This window comes from Bactrocera dorsalis, chromosome 3 (assembly GCF_023373825.1).
Source record: "Bactrocera dorsalis isolate Fly_Bdor chromosome 3, ASM2337382v1, whole genome shotgun sequence".
Lineage (NCBI taxonomy): Eukaryota > Metazoa > Arthropoda > Insecta > Diptera > Tephritidae > Bactrocera > Bactrocera dorsalis.
Genome location: NC_064305.1, coordinates 25,561,075 through 25,576,994, shown reverse-complemented (window position 1 = coordinate 25,576,994; position 15,920 = coordinate 25,561,075). Strand labels below are relative to the sequence as shown.

Here is a 15,920-nt window from a genome sequence, read left to right as displayed (position 1 = left end):
ACAGATATAAAAAAGTGCGAAGCATAAAAATTTAATTTTTCCTAACTATTTTGATAGATTTCGCATGTGCATATCAAGGAGACGAACTTTCGCCATTTGTCCATATAGAAAGTTATTGAAAAAGTTGGCGAAAATCCCTTCCAAATATTCTACTCAATAAGTTGTGATTTTACATAATTATTAATTCTAAAAAATTAGAAATTGCACAGTCACTTTTGAAAGTGGTGGATGTGTGTAGTTGATTTAAATTTTTTTTTTTCTTTGATTGTAATTATTATTTATATATTTCCTTTTTTATAAGAGACAATAAATTGTGCAGCAATAACAACAACGACACAGGGTAACTGCAGTGCTGTGAAGTTTAAATAGTGATAGTTACATATACACATACGTACATTCATTTGAACGTGTATATATGCATTATTTGAATGCGTAACACATGCAAATTCGTCGAAGAGGATAAGTGAAGAATAAAATTCTAATATATATTTTATTTGAATATACATACACAACGAAGGATACACGAAAAAGCAGCAAGAGTAGCGAAAGGAAACACATATCTGTGCCGAAAGTCAATAGAAAACGTAAGTGAAAAATCAAAACAGCTGTGATATTTTGTATGAAGTTAACAGACATTTTAGTGAGACTTAACATAATTACGTTGGTTTAGCATAATTTTGGTAAAGGACATAACATAAGACATATGAAAGTGCATATGTACATACATACATACATATTATGTTAAAACCTCTTAAATATTGATATGTGTATTACAATTATAACTATAAAACATTTAAAATGATGAATTAAAAAATAAATGTAAAGAACACTTAAAAACATGTTCAATAATATTATAATGAAATCAAAAGAAGAATAAACAATTGATTTAAAAAAACAGTGAAACAAGCAAAAATAATAAAATACGCAAGAATATTAAATAATATGATAAATTAATTAGTATAATAAACTACTGCAATATAATATCAAAATTTAAAAAACTTAACACAAAAAAGTAAAAAATTCAATAAAAATGTAATATTGTTATATAAAAATAATAAAACAATGCACTTTATGAAAGTCATAAAATTATCACAATAAAAATGCATTGGACAATTGGATATTTATATTCTGGGAACCACATGCATTATACATTTTTTGAAGTAAATTATGATTTATTACATACAATAAAATATCGCATTTTCATTTAAGTATTTTATTGAGTAACATGCATAATGCATGGTTAGAGAGCGAGCGAGAGTAAAGTGATAGTGCAAGAGGTGTAATAAACGTTTTGCACAAATTAATTGCAATTTCTTTGCTCTTTGCTTATATTGTGCCAAAGCGTTAATATGTACATATACAAATATACAGATATGTACTTATTGTAGGTACGTAAGTCTTTTCCACTGTTTTCTCAATTGCATAATTATATATTTTAATTTTTTTGTTGGCTATTTTTGAACAATGCTTATTAAGAGACATACTTATGGCATAAGTATCTCTTGGACTTTTTACATTGCAATTTAATCATGACCGTTAAGTGCTATTGTTCTTACTTAGGCTTTTTTATGGGCACTTGGGCGCGTCCTGTTTCTTTAAATTAATCATTTTGCGATTATATTCGGTAGTCGAGTTAATTTATATTAAATAAGGTAATTTATATATAAATAAAAAATATTAAAAAAGGTTTTTATATATATTTCTGTATTAGAAATTGTCACAAAATTTTATACCTGTTCAGGTATTTACCAGCACATACAAGGTCTGTCCCAAAAGAAACCAGACTGTTAAAAAAAACGACAAAAAATTAATATTTTTCAAAAGTTATATTTTTTATTCAAAGTAGTTTTCTTGTGCTTCGATACAGCGTTTAGCCCGGTCAATTGGCATTTCAAATGAGTGTTTAAGGTCATTTTTTGGAATACTCTTGAAAATATCGGTCATCGCCTTTTGGATAGCTGAAATGTCCTAAAACCAGTGTCCTTTCATGGGCAAATGAAGTTTTCCAAATAGGTAAAAATCACAGGGTGCCAGATCAGGTGAGTAGGGTGAGTGATTAATAATTAATATGGAGTTTTTTGTCAAAAAATCAGTGACAAGCGTCGACCGATGACACGCCGCATTATCGTGCAACAGGCGCCAGGACCCTGCCTCACGGTATTGTGGTCGAGCACGACGAATGCGTGACAAAAGACGCTTTATAACACCAAGGTGAAACACACCATTAATCGTTTGGCCAGGTGAGACGAACTCTCGGCGTACAATACCCTCGGAATCGTAAAAACAAATCAGCACTGTCTTTATATGCATTTTACGACAGATGACCAAAAGCTGCTGTCACTTTTTGATCGATAACATCGATTGTAGTTATCCAATTGTCTTAAAATTTTTACGAAATGTCAACAAGAGATCAAACTTTTTATATCGTATACCCACCAATAGGTGGCGCCACCAGAAACGGTTATATTTAAAAAGTTCTGTTTCTTTTGCGACAGACCTTGTATGTATACTTCGAAAATAATAAAGGAATACAAGATCTCTACAATTAGTGAAGTCTTAAATATGCAGAACACACCGTCACTAATTATAAAGTGAAGTCAACAACAAATTTTGAGAAAGAATGATGCAAATACGAGTATTTAGTCATGCACGCGTATAGTCGAAAAAAAACAAAACTTAACTTATATTTGGCACAACATACAATATTTTCGATATTTTGAAGCGTTTTGTAATTTTTTTAAATTGTTTTTAACGAACATATATATTTTTAAATATTTTAAATTTTCTTTGTTTATTGTTGCCCAAGCTGCAATAGATTTTTTAAAATTTTCTTAAATATTTGCGTATTAATATGTACCAAAATAGATTTAAGTGCTCGGTAATGCAATATTTATATAAATATGTAAATATGTATGGTATGTTCCACTTCTATTTCTTTTATTTACGCATGACGTCGCTGAGTTCATTAGAAGACTTTATAAAAAAAGGAAATAATTAAAAACGAGAACAAAGCAAAGGTTTGAATTTACCGAGGAAAAGTGAAAATAAATTCGCGTATTTCTTATTTTGGATATACATACATATGTATGTATGTACATATAAGTCTACAATTTTGCTAAAGATATTCGTAGCCAATGTTTGGTTTTATTATTTTGTTATATAAAATTTATTTTATTTTAAATTAAAATACATCAACAAATTAAAAAAAACTTTGGCAATCAAATGTGTAATTTTGTAAAAATGTATTTACTGCATATAAACTTAAATTTTTGGGACAGATTTTTTAAAGACATAAATATCATAACTTTCCCCTTTTTTTATGGAAAAATGTTCATAAGAAAAGTCCAAATTACTGAGGCCTCACTGTATAACAAATAAAATAGTTTCGAAATCTATAGGTTGCTTAGAGTCAGATTAGATTTGTCTTATTTTTTATTATAAATACTTTATGATACCCAAAGCTTATTTTCAGCTACAATTCTGTTTTATCAGTTGGAAGTGCGTGCAAATTATCATAATTTGCTTGAGCATCTTAATAAATCAAATTTGCTGTGAACAATGTAGTTGTGTTTAACTTGAACTTGAAAAAATGCTTACAATAATGTATACATATATACATATATACATATGTATTTACGCACGCATCGACATACATATGTACTTATAATCATTGCGCGTTTATATGATATTTTCGTGCTACAGCAATTTAGGCCGATCACGTGAATTAGGCGTGCCTAATAATAGTTTCTCACATAGAAGCAACAACAATAAGATAAGTGTATGTACATATATGCACTTATTATATGTATATTAGTAGGCATTTATGTATGTGCAAACACTAATATACAAATACATAAGTTATTAATTTTTTAACTAAGTCCACACACGTGTTTCCGCGTCTATTAATATACCATATGCGAAAACAATGTAACACAAAAAGTGCACTGGCCGCTGTTAGCGAAAGTTTACTATTTCCTTGCTAATTTTCATTTATTTATGTTTCGTTTCCTTTTTTATATACATATATACATACATACATACATATATTTGGCGAAAAATCAATTGACTGCCCTTCACATTTATCTAATTGTAGACCTCTAGAGTTGCGCAAAGTTAGCTTGGCATGCCAAAAATCCATCTGGTGCACCGTGAAAAATCAGTGTACGCTTTTGAAGTGACGTTCATAAATCTGTATACATAATATCAAACACAAGTGACAACTCGTATGTATGTATGTATGTCTAACGTTAAGACTCTAGTTGTGACGCGTTTGGAAACGTGTACGTAAAAGTACATACATATGCATGTATGTATATAAATATGTACATTAGTGTGAGCTAAAAGCTACACCAACGAGTTTATGTGTTAAAATTAACCTATATATGTATGTATATACTCAAAAAAAATATACCTGCCAGAAAGGTGAACTTTGAAAGTTGTTCATAAAAATAACTGAATCTTTTAGGAAATTTTATATGTACAAAACTACGTGATGTAAAAAATTTTACCCTTTTTAATGAAAAATACTTTTTACGTGTAATTTTTATGGGAAATTTTGAATGCTTTTTAGTTCATCCTACTGTACATACATATGTATGTACATATATTTAATCTTCGTTTTTATGGCCTTACTATCACTTTATTACGTCGTGTGCACTTTCCTGTTGCCGAAATGGAGTAGTTGTTGACCGCTACATGACACTGATCTCAGGCGATACCTCGCTGTGTTGAATTAAAAATGTTTGTATAAATGAACTTCTAAGCTCAAACCATATGTTTCGTATTTTTTTTACTCAATATCATTTATTGTCTGCGTGTGGAAGACCTTCAATAGCAGCGTATACTCGTACAACAGTATTTACTATTGCAGTGCGGGCATTCAGAGTGCCGTGATTAGATTATAGACTAGAGCAGTTGTTAATCGAGAAGCAAACCACTTGAAAAATTTAGAGAAATCAGTTTTTTGTCTTTTAATAAATTGGTCACAACTATCATTTGAGATAAATATATATTTAGAATAATTAGTTCAGATTGTTGAAGTGAATATATTGAGACAAGTTCTCATCAATACATTTTCGATTGGATCAAAAGTCGTCTCTTTATTCAAAGCTGGTTTTTGGAAACACCGAAAAAATATTTCAGATAATCATTTCTTGTTCTAAAAACTAAAAAAAAAAATACATTATTATTAGTTCAAGATTTGCAGTAATAGTTGCTTTCAATTTGCTTAATGCCAAATTTGCCAAAAACAATGGGTCAATGTGTGAGATATACTTATAATTGACATAGAAGGATAATCCTTCTCTGATAATGGTATGTCTGCATGTCAAAAATTGGTTGAATCGGACCAGTACTTCCATTAGCCCACATACCCCTAATAGAAAGATTTTCGAATTTCCGGGTGACTTTGTATATCGGCATATATGTGAGTTATCTCAATGAAAATAAGAGTACGTGTTTCACTGATCACACTGTGTATTTGTTTAACCTTGTTTTACTAATTTTATTCTTTTTTAAAGTAATACAATTGTCTAATGATTCTTACATTAATTTTGAACACATGATTATGATTTGAGATATAATTTTGGTATTTATAAATTGTACTGATTTTTAACATAAAGCTACCTCCTCACCAATTTTCAGCCAAATCGGTTCAGTTAAAAATAGTGTAACTAACACGACGTTCTTTTATATATGTATGTACTTATAAACATAGATTGGAGTATATGTACATATATTTACACAAACTTTAAAACTTTTTTAATATTTTTTTTTTGTTATGAAGTGAACAGAAGATATTGGTGAACCCATAGTTTTTGCGATTTTTTAGAAACCGCAGTTTTCATCTGAAAACATAAGAGGTTGACATTTACTTTTGTTAGAAATAGGAGTTAAACTTTTTATTTATTTTTTTTTATGGGATTCAAAACAATATATCACTACTTTCAACCATTTTTTTTTAATATTTTTTGACGAAAAAAAATTTAAATAATAATAACACCTTATCATAAAGATAATTTTGGAAATGATAAACTTAAATAAAAGTATTTCTTTTAATGTAGTACTTATATGCAGGTTAGTTTAAGCAAAGCATATACTAAGCAAAGCATTTTTTTTTTGCAAAAACTCATAGTAGGTTTGTTGATTTCGTGAAAACACTCACCAACCAAAACTCCAGCGATCCGAAACCGTGAAATCATAAAATTTTAAGTACGAGTATTTCCAACTAAATTATTTATCTATATACGTATGTCTACAATAATAAACACTTTAAAATTTTCTTGTAAATATAGAATCTGTAGCGGCTTACAAGAGGATTGCTAACACAAAGCTTTGTGGTTAATGACACAAAGCAACTGAGATCATTATTTATACTCAACGACTATTGAGATTCAAACTCCATATTTTTACTTGCTAATTTATTTATATAAAAACATACATATATAGACATATACTTATTTATACTTATATATAATATAATGTGCAAGCTTATAAAAGATTTTTAAAATGCCTTTTGCATTCTCTTTAAACAATGTTATTCAAATACTTACGAATACATACATAAATATGAAAAGCCGCTTATGTTAATATGTATGTACATACCTACAACAATTCAAGTTTCTAAATAGAAATTGTAATTTTGCAATCAAAAATATATTGCGGAGGTGTCGCCGGGGATGCAAAACACCACGAGATATTCGCATAGCACTCAAAGTGAATAACAAATAGATATTAAAATAGCGAAAACGTTTTGGAATTAAATTAAAATAAGTGTCTATGGTATGCACACGCATAGACATACATACATATGTATATTCGTTTATACTACGAAATAAAATTGTTAGTCGCATGACATTTGTATAATAGAGTTGTTTATTCGAAGCCGACTCATGTTGACAATAACCCAAGCTTGAAATAAAATACTAATTTAAAGCATAAGTTATATAATACACTTAATAAATTGTGACTAGAATCAACTTACTTAATTGACATTAAATTAAATGAGTGGAAAATTATATGAACCACATATATTTTTGTACTTCACGTTAGACTTAGGTTCGCAAATCGGTTAGATTAGTTACTAATATATGTTTTAGATGCGCTGGAATGTACAGTACAGCGTATCGAACAAACAAGTGGTATAAATGCAACATCCTGGTATACTATAAGCTGAAAGTTATAAAGCAGCGAGCAGTTATACCAATTTCACTGAAGTATACCCGTACGAGAACTCGCTTGATTTGAAATCAGTTGCAATTTTTAGCAAGACAGCAGCAATCAAGTAGAGCACTGTAAAAATTGTAATTACAGATATTCTGGTTTGCTAAGAAAATTTTTGACACTAAAAATCACAATATATTAAATTTAAATATAAATAATTAAAATTTTAACATGTTCACCAAGGGTAAAACTGCTAACAAGGTTAAACTGTTAATCAAATATAAACGCTACTTATTGATTTAAATTTCATAACGAATCTTATCGCTATTAGACTTTGTAAAACTGGCTACCGATACAAATTACGTAGTACACCTTCTAAGCAATTAAAGCATACATATGTTTATAGTATTAATATTTGCACATGTTTGATTTAAAAAATAAATAAATTTTAAAACCATTTTAATGTTTTTCTCTTGTTTATGTATTTACAAACCAACTGTTACATTTTTGTTTTCATTTTTTCTATTCATATTGTATTTGTTAGTATAATGAAAGCTTCGAAGTATTATCAGCTACGTAAATCTGTACCACCCGCGCTATTGAGTACCATTACTCATTACGACGCTTTGTTATTAAGTTTTGTATATTAATATTATTTTGATATCAATATTTGTACTGGTCTCTTGGATTACATGGTTGTAGTTATAAAAAATGTTCTAGGCGACAGAAATCCAGGTGATCAAAGGATGTAATACATTCAAATGTACATATGGATGTACTTCGAAGTGTTTTTATAACACTTATATTAATCTAAACTCCAACCGGAGTTAAAGGAACTTTATACGTCTGTCCGTCCGTATATACATATATATTATATATATATACATATATTTATTTTAAGGAGCATCTACGAGGTGTGTTCAAAAAGTATCGCGAGTCGTAACTGACAGTTTTCTTCGATTGCAGGGGCGTGGTGCATCATGAGTTCTTGCCACAGGGATGAACGGTCAATAAGGAATATTACCTGCAAGTTATGCGCAATTTGCGCGAAGCAATCCGCCAGACACGCCCGGATTTGTGGAAGAACAAAAATTGGCTTTTGCACCACGATAACGCCCATGCTCACACACATCGTTGCTTGTGCGCGACTTTTTGGCCAAAAACAACACACTAATGATGCCGCAGCCACCGTATTCCCCAGATCTGGCCCCCTGTAATTTTTTCTTGTTCCCTAAACTGAAGAGGCCCATGAAAGGACGACGTTACGCTTCTCTTGACGAGATAAAGACGGCATCGAAGGAGGAGCTGAAGAAGATAAAAAAAATTATTTTTTGAAGTGCTTCGAAGATTGGAAAAACCGTTGGCACAAGTGTATAATATCTCATGAGGATTACTTTGAAGGGGACAAAATAGATATTCATGAATAAATAAATAATTTTTGAAAAAAAAACACAACATTCGCGATACTTTGTGAACACACCTAGTACATACATACATATGTAATTGTAAAAATAAAACATAAGCTAATGTTGGATCCTACTTGTTTAAAGGGGTATTCTAGATGTAATGTAATTGTTTTGTTTACTTAACGTTTGTACCTGTAAGTATCACCTAAAACTCTTTGTCTGTCCGACCCTCCGAAAAAACGAGTTCGTAGATGGGCGTATAACTAAGCAATAAATTGAAAATAAGTTTTATTTTTTGGCACAGGGGATCGTAGTAGAAAGGAGCACCTGTGGGCTGAAAATTTTGAAAAAGTGGGCGTTGCTCCGTCTCTAATAGATTGAATGTACATATATTCTAGACCAATACAGTAGCCAAATAAGATTGAGACAATTATCTTAAGAACTGTTTCTAACAGTATGAAAATCAATGAAATCGAATGATAACTCTACACCCTCATCATGAAACGGTACTGTTAAAAACTATTTAAAGCGCGATAAATCAATAATTAAATAAGCCAGAGACATTAAATTTTACCCCCGAGATGGTATGATAAGTAAACAAGTTTTTTATGTATTATGGTGATTCGAGTTATGAAAGTTCAACTGTATACATTTGCATATTTTCTAGTATTCTGATCCACTGGTTGACGGTTTGCACCTTAAAGTATTACATATATATTTTCTAGTATTCTGATCCACTGGTTGACGGTTTGCACCTTAAAGTATTACCCTGGCTTTGATTATTGCAAGTTGCAAGAGTATGAAATATTCAATTGCAAATTCATAAAATATAAGTACATACATACATATATCTAAATGGTCACCATGACGAGCTTAGTCGATATGGTCATTACCTTCTGTCTGCCGGTCTATTTGCGAAGCAGTTCCTTAGCTACTATACATACCGAACGATCAAAATCAAGTTCTTGCATATAACGAGATATCTTATCGGAATTCAAAAGGAATAGTAATGCTAGGCAATGGTATAATCTGTGAAGAAACGGATCGGACCACTATAGCATATAGCTGACATAAAAATTGGCCAGTCAGAAGCAAGTTCTTATATCGAAACTTTTGTATTAGTCAAGGTTATTATAGCTTCGGTGTAACCGAAGTTGCAAAGCTGCAATCGAACGACTAATAGATTTCGTGAGAAGTTTTTTTCTATCAAAAATTAATCGAAAGTTTAGATATTATTTGCCAAGGAGAGACCACCAATAGAGAGAAATTTGTTGTTGTTTTATGATTCGCCACTCTGAACCACTTTTAGCATTTGAATATCTATGCCGCATTAATATTTTACATTAGTGACATACTCGTATGTATGATCATACGAAATATGTTATTAAATGTGTATTAGATTAAGAAGTATAATAGAAATGTAATTATTTACATATGTGAATGGTATTTCCGATAATATATATTTACAATTACGTTGCTGGAAATGCACATACCTACTTACATACATACATATGTATATCTTCGTATTTCTGAATTTATGGATTTAGATAACAATTAAAGGCGTGCTATGTAGAGCAACCAAAGCATTTACATAAAATTTTGCAGTTGGGATTTCAAAAGACGCTCTCAATACCAGCGCATTTTATTACTTCTACAATGACACTTATGTATGTATTCGGCCAGTTAAAAAAATAATGTACTAACAAGGTAAATAACACTTCCATAGATAAAATAAAAAGCGTTAGAGAGTCAACAGTCCTCACCGACAATTTGCCAAATTGGCTCTAATAGCCATTATTGTTTTCTATCTCAATTACATAGCCATTCCGTATATTTTACGTGCATGCATAATTAAATACCCTATTTATAGACAATTTCGTTGTTTATTTTCTGTGCAAATAATGGCTCATAATTTGCGCTATTGATGATTTTTTCGCCCAATATTTACACCGCTTTTAAGGTCATACTTATTGCATTATATGTGACAACAATTACTTTTGGATGATTTTCGGTGAACAAAAATATAACCGACTTAATGAATTTTTATAATAATTCTCGTTTTGACAGTTTAATGCTTTAGCACCACTCAAAACCTGTAGCGCTTGAATATTAAATATTGTTTTGTGGTTTTTCGTCCTCTTTTTACAAATAGCTTCGGGCAAATGACGCACAACACTTAAATAGTATTCTTTATTGACATTTTGGCTAGTCGGAAGGAATTCGGAGTTTATCACATCTTGATAATCGAAGAAAACTGCCAACGTAACCTTGATTTTGACCCGCTTTGACGTGTTTTTTTCAGCTTCGGCTTACCTTTGCCACGATATTTGTTCGATTTATCGTCTGTTTCGGGGCGTAGGCATAGATCCAAGATCCACCGCCTTTAATAATACGTTTCACGACATCCTGGTAATTAGAAAGCACTATTTTAGAGACGTTAACGCGACGCTGTTTCGAAAAAATTGGGTGATTTTGGAAGCAATCGTACTTTCACTATTCATAAATGAATAGTGGTTTTTACTGATCCTTCCGATATTCCGATGAAGGCAGTAAAATCTTTGACTGTTAATCGTCGATTCTCAAATACAACTTCCTTTATTTGTTGATCATCAATTGATGTTGATGGCCGTCCTGGACGTGGATCATCGTCAACGCGTTCTCGACACTCTTTGAATAATTTGTACCAATCAAAAAACACTTGCTCGCGACAAAAAATTATGACCGAAGATCTTTTTCAACCTTGTGAACGTTGCGGTCCACAAAATTCAATGTACATATGAATGCAACTTCTTTGTTGAAGCAGCGAATACTAAACACTAATGATTATTTTGATGTGACATTTGGCACGTATCATATATTAGGATATAAATATGTATATAAATCTCGTTTGCTATACAATATATTACTGCATATTTATTACCAAATATTGTACTATACTTAATAGGGATTCTGATTTATTGAACAATTACAAAATATAATAAAAACTAAAACATTATATAAATTATAAAAATAAACAATACAGTTCATTAGTTTAAACAATTATTTATAATACTTACACAGGTAAGAATATTTTGTTATTTTTGTTCTTCTTCTTTACTGGCGTAGACACCGCTTACGCGATTATAGCCGAGTTAACAACAGCGCGTCAGTCGTTTCGAAATTATCTACAACTTCAAAGTTATGACTGTGAACAGTGACGTGAGAGCCAAGTCGCGAGTGCGACGACTGTTTGTTTGATGACAGGAGATATTTCGTCTTGCCCTCGTTCACTGCGAGACCCATTTGTTTTGCTTCTTTGTCCAGTCTGGAGAAAGCAGAACTAACGACGCGGGTGTTGAGGCCAGCAGCTGTAGACTCTTATAAAAGATTGTACCTGCTCGATTAAATTCTGCAGCTCGAACTATTTTCTCCAGCAGCAGGTTGAAGAAGTTGCACGATAGGGAGTCGCCTCGTCTGAAACCTCGTTTGGTATCGAACGGCTCGGAGAGGTCCTTCCCGATCCTGACGGAGCTTTGAGCGTTGCTCAACGTCAGTTTACACAGCCGTATTAGTTTTGCGGGGATACCAAATTCAGACATCGTGGCATAGAGGCAGCTCCTCTTCGTGCTGTTGAAAGCAGCTTTGAAATCGACGAAGAGATGGTGTGTGTCGATTCTCCTTTCACGGGTCTTTTCCGAGATTTGGCGCAAGATTGGATGCATCCTCCCTATCAGTTCTTCGCCGCCGTGTTTGAATAGCTCGGCCGGCAATCCATCGGCCCCGCCGTTTTATTATTCTTCAGACGGGTAATTGCTTTTCGAACTTCTTCACGGTCGGGCAATGGATCGTCTGCTCCATCGTCATCGATTGGAGAATCGGGTTCATCTTTTGCTGGCATTTTACGTTCACTGCCATTCAGCAGGCTGAAGAAGTATTCCCTCCATAATTTAAGTATGCTCTGGGCGTCAGTGACTAGATCACCCTTGGGAGTTCTACAAGAGTATGCTCCGTTCTTGAAACCTTCTGTAAGCCGCCGCATTTTTTCGTAGAATTTTCGAGCATTACCCCTGCAGGCCAGCTTATCAAGCTCTTCGTACTCACGCATTTCGGCCTTTTTCTTTTTCTGTGTGCAAATGCGTCTCGCTTTCCTCTTCAACTCTCGGTATCTGTCCCATCCCGCACGTGTTCTGGTCAATCGTAACGTTGCGAGGTAGGCAGCATGTTTTCTCTCCGCTGCGACCCGGCTCTCCTCGTCGTACCAGCTGTTCTTTTGCAGTTTCCGAATACCAATGGTTTCGGTTGCAGCTGTACGTAAGGAGTTTGAAATGCCGTCCCACAGTTCCCTTATACCGAGTTGTTGACGAGTGCTCTCAGAGAACAGGAGTGCAAGCCGAGTAGAAAATCGTTCGGCTGTCGGTTGTGATTGCAGCTTCTTGAGTTCGAACCTTCCTTGTGTTTGTTGACGTGCGCTTTTTGCTGCACAGAGGCGGGTGCGAATCTTGGCTGCAACAAGGTAGTGGTCTGAGTGGAGACGTATCTTCCGTCTATCACAACATGATCGATCTGGTTGGTGGCTTTTCGATCCGGAGACAGCCGGGTAGTTTGATGTATTTTCTTGTGCTGGAATCTAGTACCGCAGATAACCATATTTCGGGCCCCGGCGAAGTCGATCAGCCTCAACCCATTTGGGGATGTTTCGTCGCGAAGGCTGAATTTACCGACCGTAGTGTCAAAGACACATTCTTTGCCCACCCTGGCGTTAAAGTCGCCAAGCACGATTTTGACATCGTGGCGGGAGCAGCTCTCATAGGTGCGCTCCAAGCGCTCATAGAAGACATCTTTGGTCACATAGTCCTTCTCTTCCGCCAGGGCGTGAGCGCAAATCAGCGATATGTTGAAGAACCTCGCTTTGACGCGGATTGTGGCTAGACGTTCATTCACCGGAGTGAATGATAGTACTCGGCGACGGCACGCCAAACTTTCGCTCCTTTCTATGGCCACCGTAGTAAATGGCACAAGGACCTACTTGTCTCAGTCCTTGTCCCGTCCATCGCATTTCCTGGACGGCGGTGATGTCAGCCTTTATTTTCGTGAGGACATCAACCAGCTGGGCAGCGGCACCTTCCCAATTAAGGGACCGGACATTCCAGGTGCATGCCCTCAATTCGTAGTCCTTATTTCGATTGCCATGGTCGTCATCAAAAGTGGAGTCTCTCATCCGAGGCTGATTGCTAATTTTCATTGGGGGTGTTTTTTTAAGTGGCGGGTCCCAAACCCAGCGCACAACCCTATGCAGGGGATATTTCGCCTTCTCACTTTAGCTCACCTTCAAAGACCGGAAGTCGTGAGCTGCTTGAGCCATAAGTAAAAGAATCGCTTCTGGCCACTCCCAAGTGAATGGCGATCAGAGAACTTTCCTCACTTGCGTGAACATCTTCACCTGTCTCCATCCTCCAGACATCTGTTACGACGGAGTAAATATTGTGGGAAGAGTTAATGGAAACGTTATATAAATAAATTTTGCCATTGTTTCGTTCCCACGATAGTTGTATTTGCAAGTACGAAATTTGTATGTTCAATTGCGACTATCTTATGGCGCAACACCAACTACAATCACGACAATACTGATCTCTGCTGCTGTGATTTTAAAAATATCTTCTTTGCTTCTTAATTAGGACGCCTCATACAAATATTTTATAACATACTTGCATACATATCGTCACCTGAAATGCAAAATAACGTATCATCAAAAAAATCGAAATTGAGTGTCTTATTGATTAAGCTTCACTACTTCAAATTATATATGTACACAATATTACATTCATATGTTCAACATTTTCTGGTTCTGCGGTCATATATAAACCAGTCTTAACCAATATTAATATTTTGTTTCGCTCATCTTCGATTTTATTTCGTGTTTCATTCATGCCACTGTAAATTACTGAAAATGTTGTTACGTTATTTTGCATTTCAGGTGACGATATGTACAATATAATATTTTACATACAGTATAGAGTATTTTAGCGTATGAGTCTATATTTCTGCACGTTTTTTACATTAACCATCTAATTAAATAAAAATTTCGCACACCAATGATATACAAATAATCTTATATTTTAAGTAAAGTACCTAATGTAAAACGCAAATAACATAAGAAGGTTATATTTAAATTGAAATTTGTTATGATTTAAAAAAAAAATAAATAAAATGACAAGAATAAATAAAATTGAAAAGTAATAATAACAAGTAAGGAAGGGCTAAGTTCGGGTGTCACCGAACATTTTATACTCTCGCATGATAAAGTGATAATCGAGATTTCATTATCCGTCATTTACATATTTTTTTATTTTGCTGTAAAATTAATTAGAATTAAATTCTGGGATATTTACCGATATTTTCGGTGAAAAATTAGGTTAGGTTAGGTTAGGCACTGAGTTCTTCGTTTTCGATATCAGGGACCTTGAAAAGTTATAGTCCGATCACGACAATTTTTCCACAAGGAATACCTCAGCTCAAATACCGTATTGGTTCCTAATGTATATATTATACAGAGAAGGCATCAGATGGAATTCAAAATAGCGTTATATTGGAATAAGGCGTGGTTGTGAACCGATTTCACCCATATTTCGTACATGTCATCAGGGTATTAAGAAAATATTATATACCGAATTTCATTGAAATCGGTTGAGTAGTTCCTGAGATATGGTTTTTGGTCCATAAGTGGGTGACGCCACACCGATTTTCAATTTTTAAACAAAGCCTGGGTGCAGCTTCCTTCTGCCATTTCTGCCATTTCTTCCGTAAAATTCAGTGTTTCTAACGTTTTTTGTTAGTCGGTTAACGCATTTTTAGTGATTTTCAAAATAACCTTTGTATGGGAGGTGGGCGTGGTTATTTTCCGATTTCTTCCATTTTTGAACTGTATATGGAAACGCCTGAAAGAAACGACTCTATAGAGTTTGGTTGACATAGCTATAGTAGTTTCCGAGATATGTACAAAAAACTTAGTAGGGTGCGGGGCCACTTTTCCAAAAAAATTACGTCCAAATATGCCCCTCCCTAATGCGATCCTTTTTTTGCCCTTCTTCGAACTTAACCTTCTTATGGAGCCAAGAAATACGTGTACCAAGTTTCATCATGATATCTCAACTTTTACTCAAATTACAACTTGCACGGACGGACAGACAGACATCCGGATTTCAACTCTACTCGTCACCCTGATCACTTTGGTATATATAATCCTATATCTGACTCTTTTAGTTTTAGGACTTACAAACAACTGTTATGTGAACAAAACTATAATACTCTCCTTAGCAACTTTGTTGCGAGAGTATAAAAAAGAAGGAATGAACATTTCAATGCAAAAAAAGGCGA

The 15,920-nt window shown here is 33.7% G+C and overlaps 1 protein-coding gene across 7 annotated transcripts in view; it reads left to right on the top strand.

Annotated features, from left to right (window-relative positions):
* Positions 1-15,920, top strand: part of LOC105222325 (pyruvate carboxylase, mitochondrial) — a 36,886-nt gene that overhangs the window by 231 nt on the left and 20,735 nt on the right. For 2 of the 7 annotated variants that reach the window (XM_011199606.4, XM_011199603.4), the window contains exon 2: positions 302-584. The exons of 1 other annotated variant lie outside the window; for it this stretch is intronic. The gene's annotated coding sequence lies outside the window, so the exon portion shown is untranslated. Of the gene's footprint in view, positions 1-57; positions 161-301; positions 585-15,920 lie in introns of those variants that run through there. 4 more of the 7 variants (XM_029548705.2, XM_029548707.2, XM_049452570.1 and 1 more) reach the window with 4 other exon arrangements.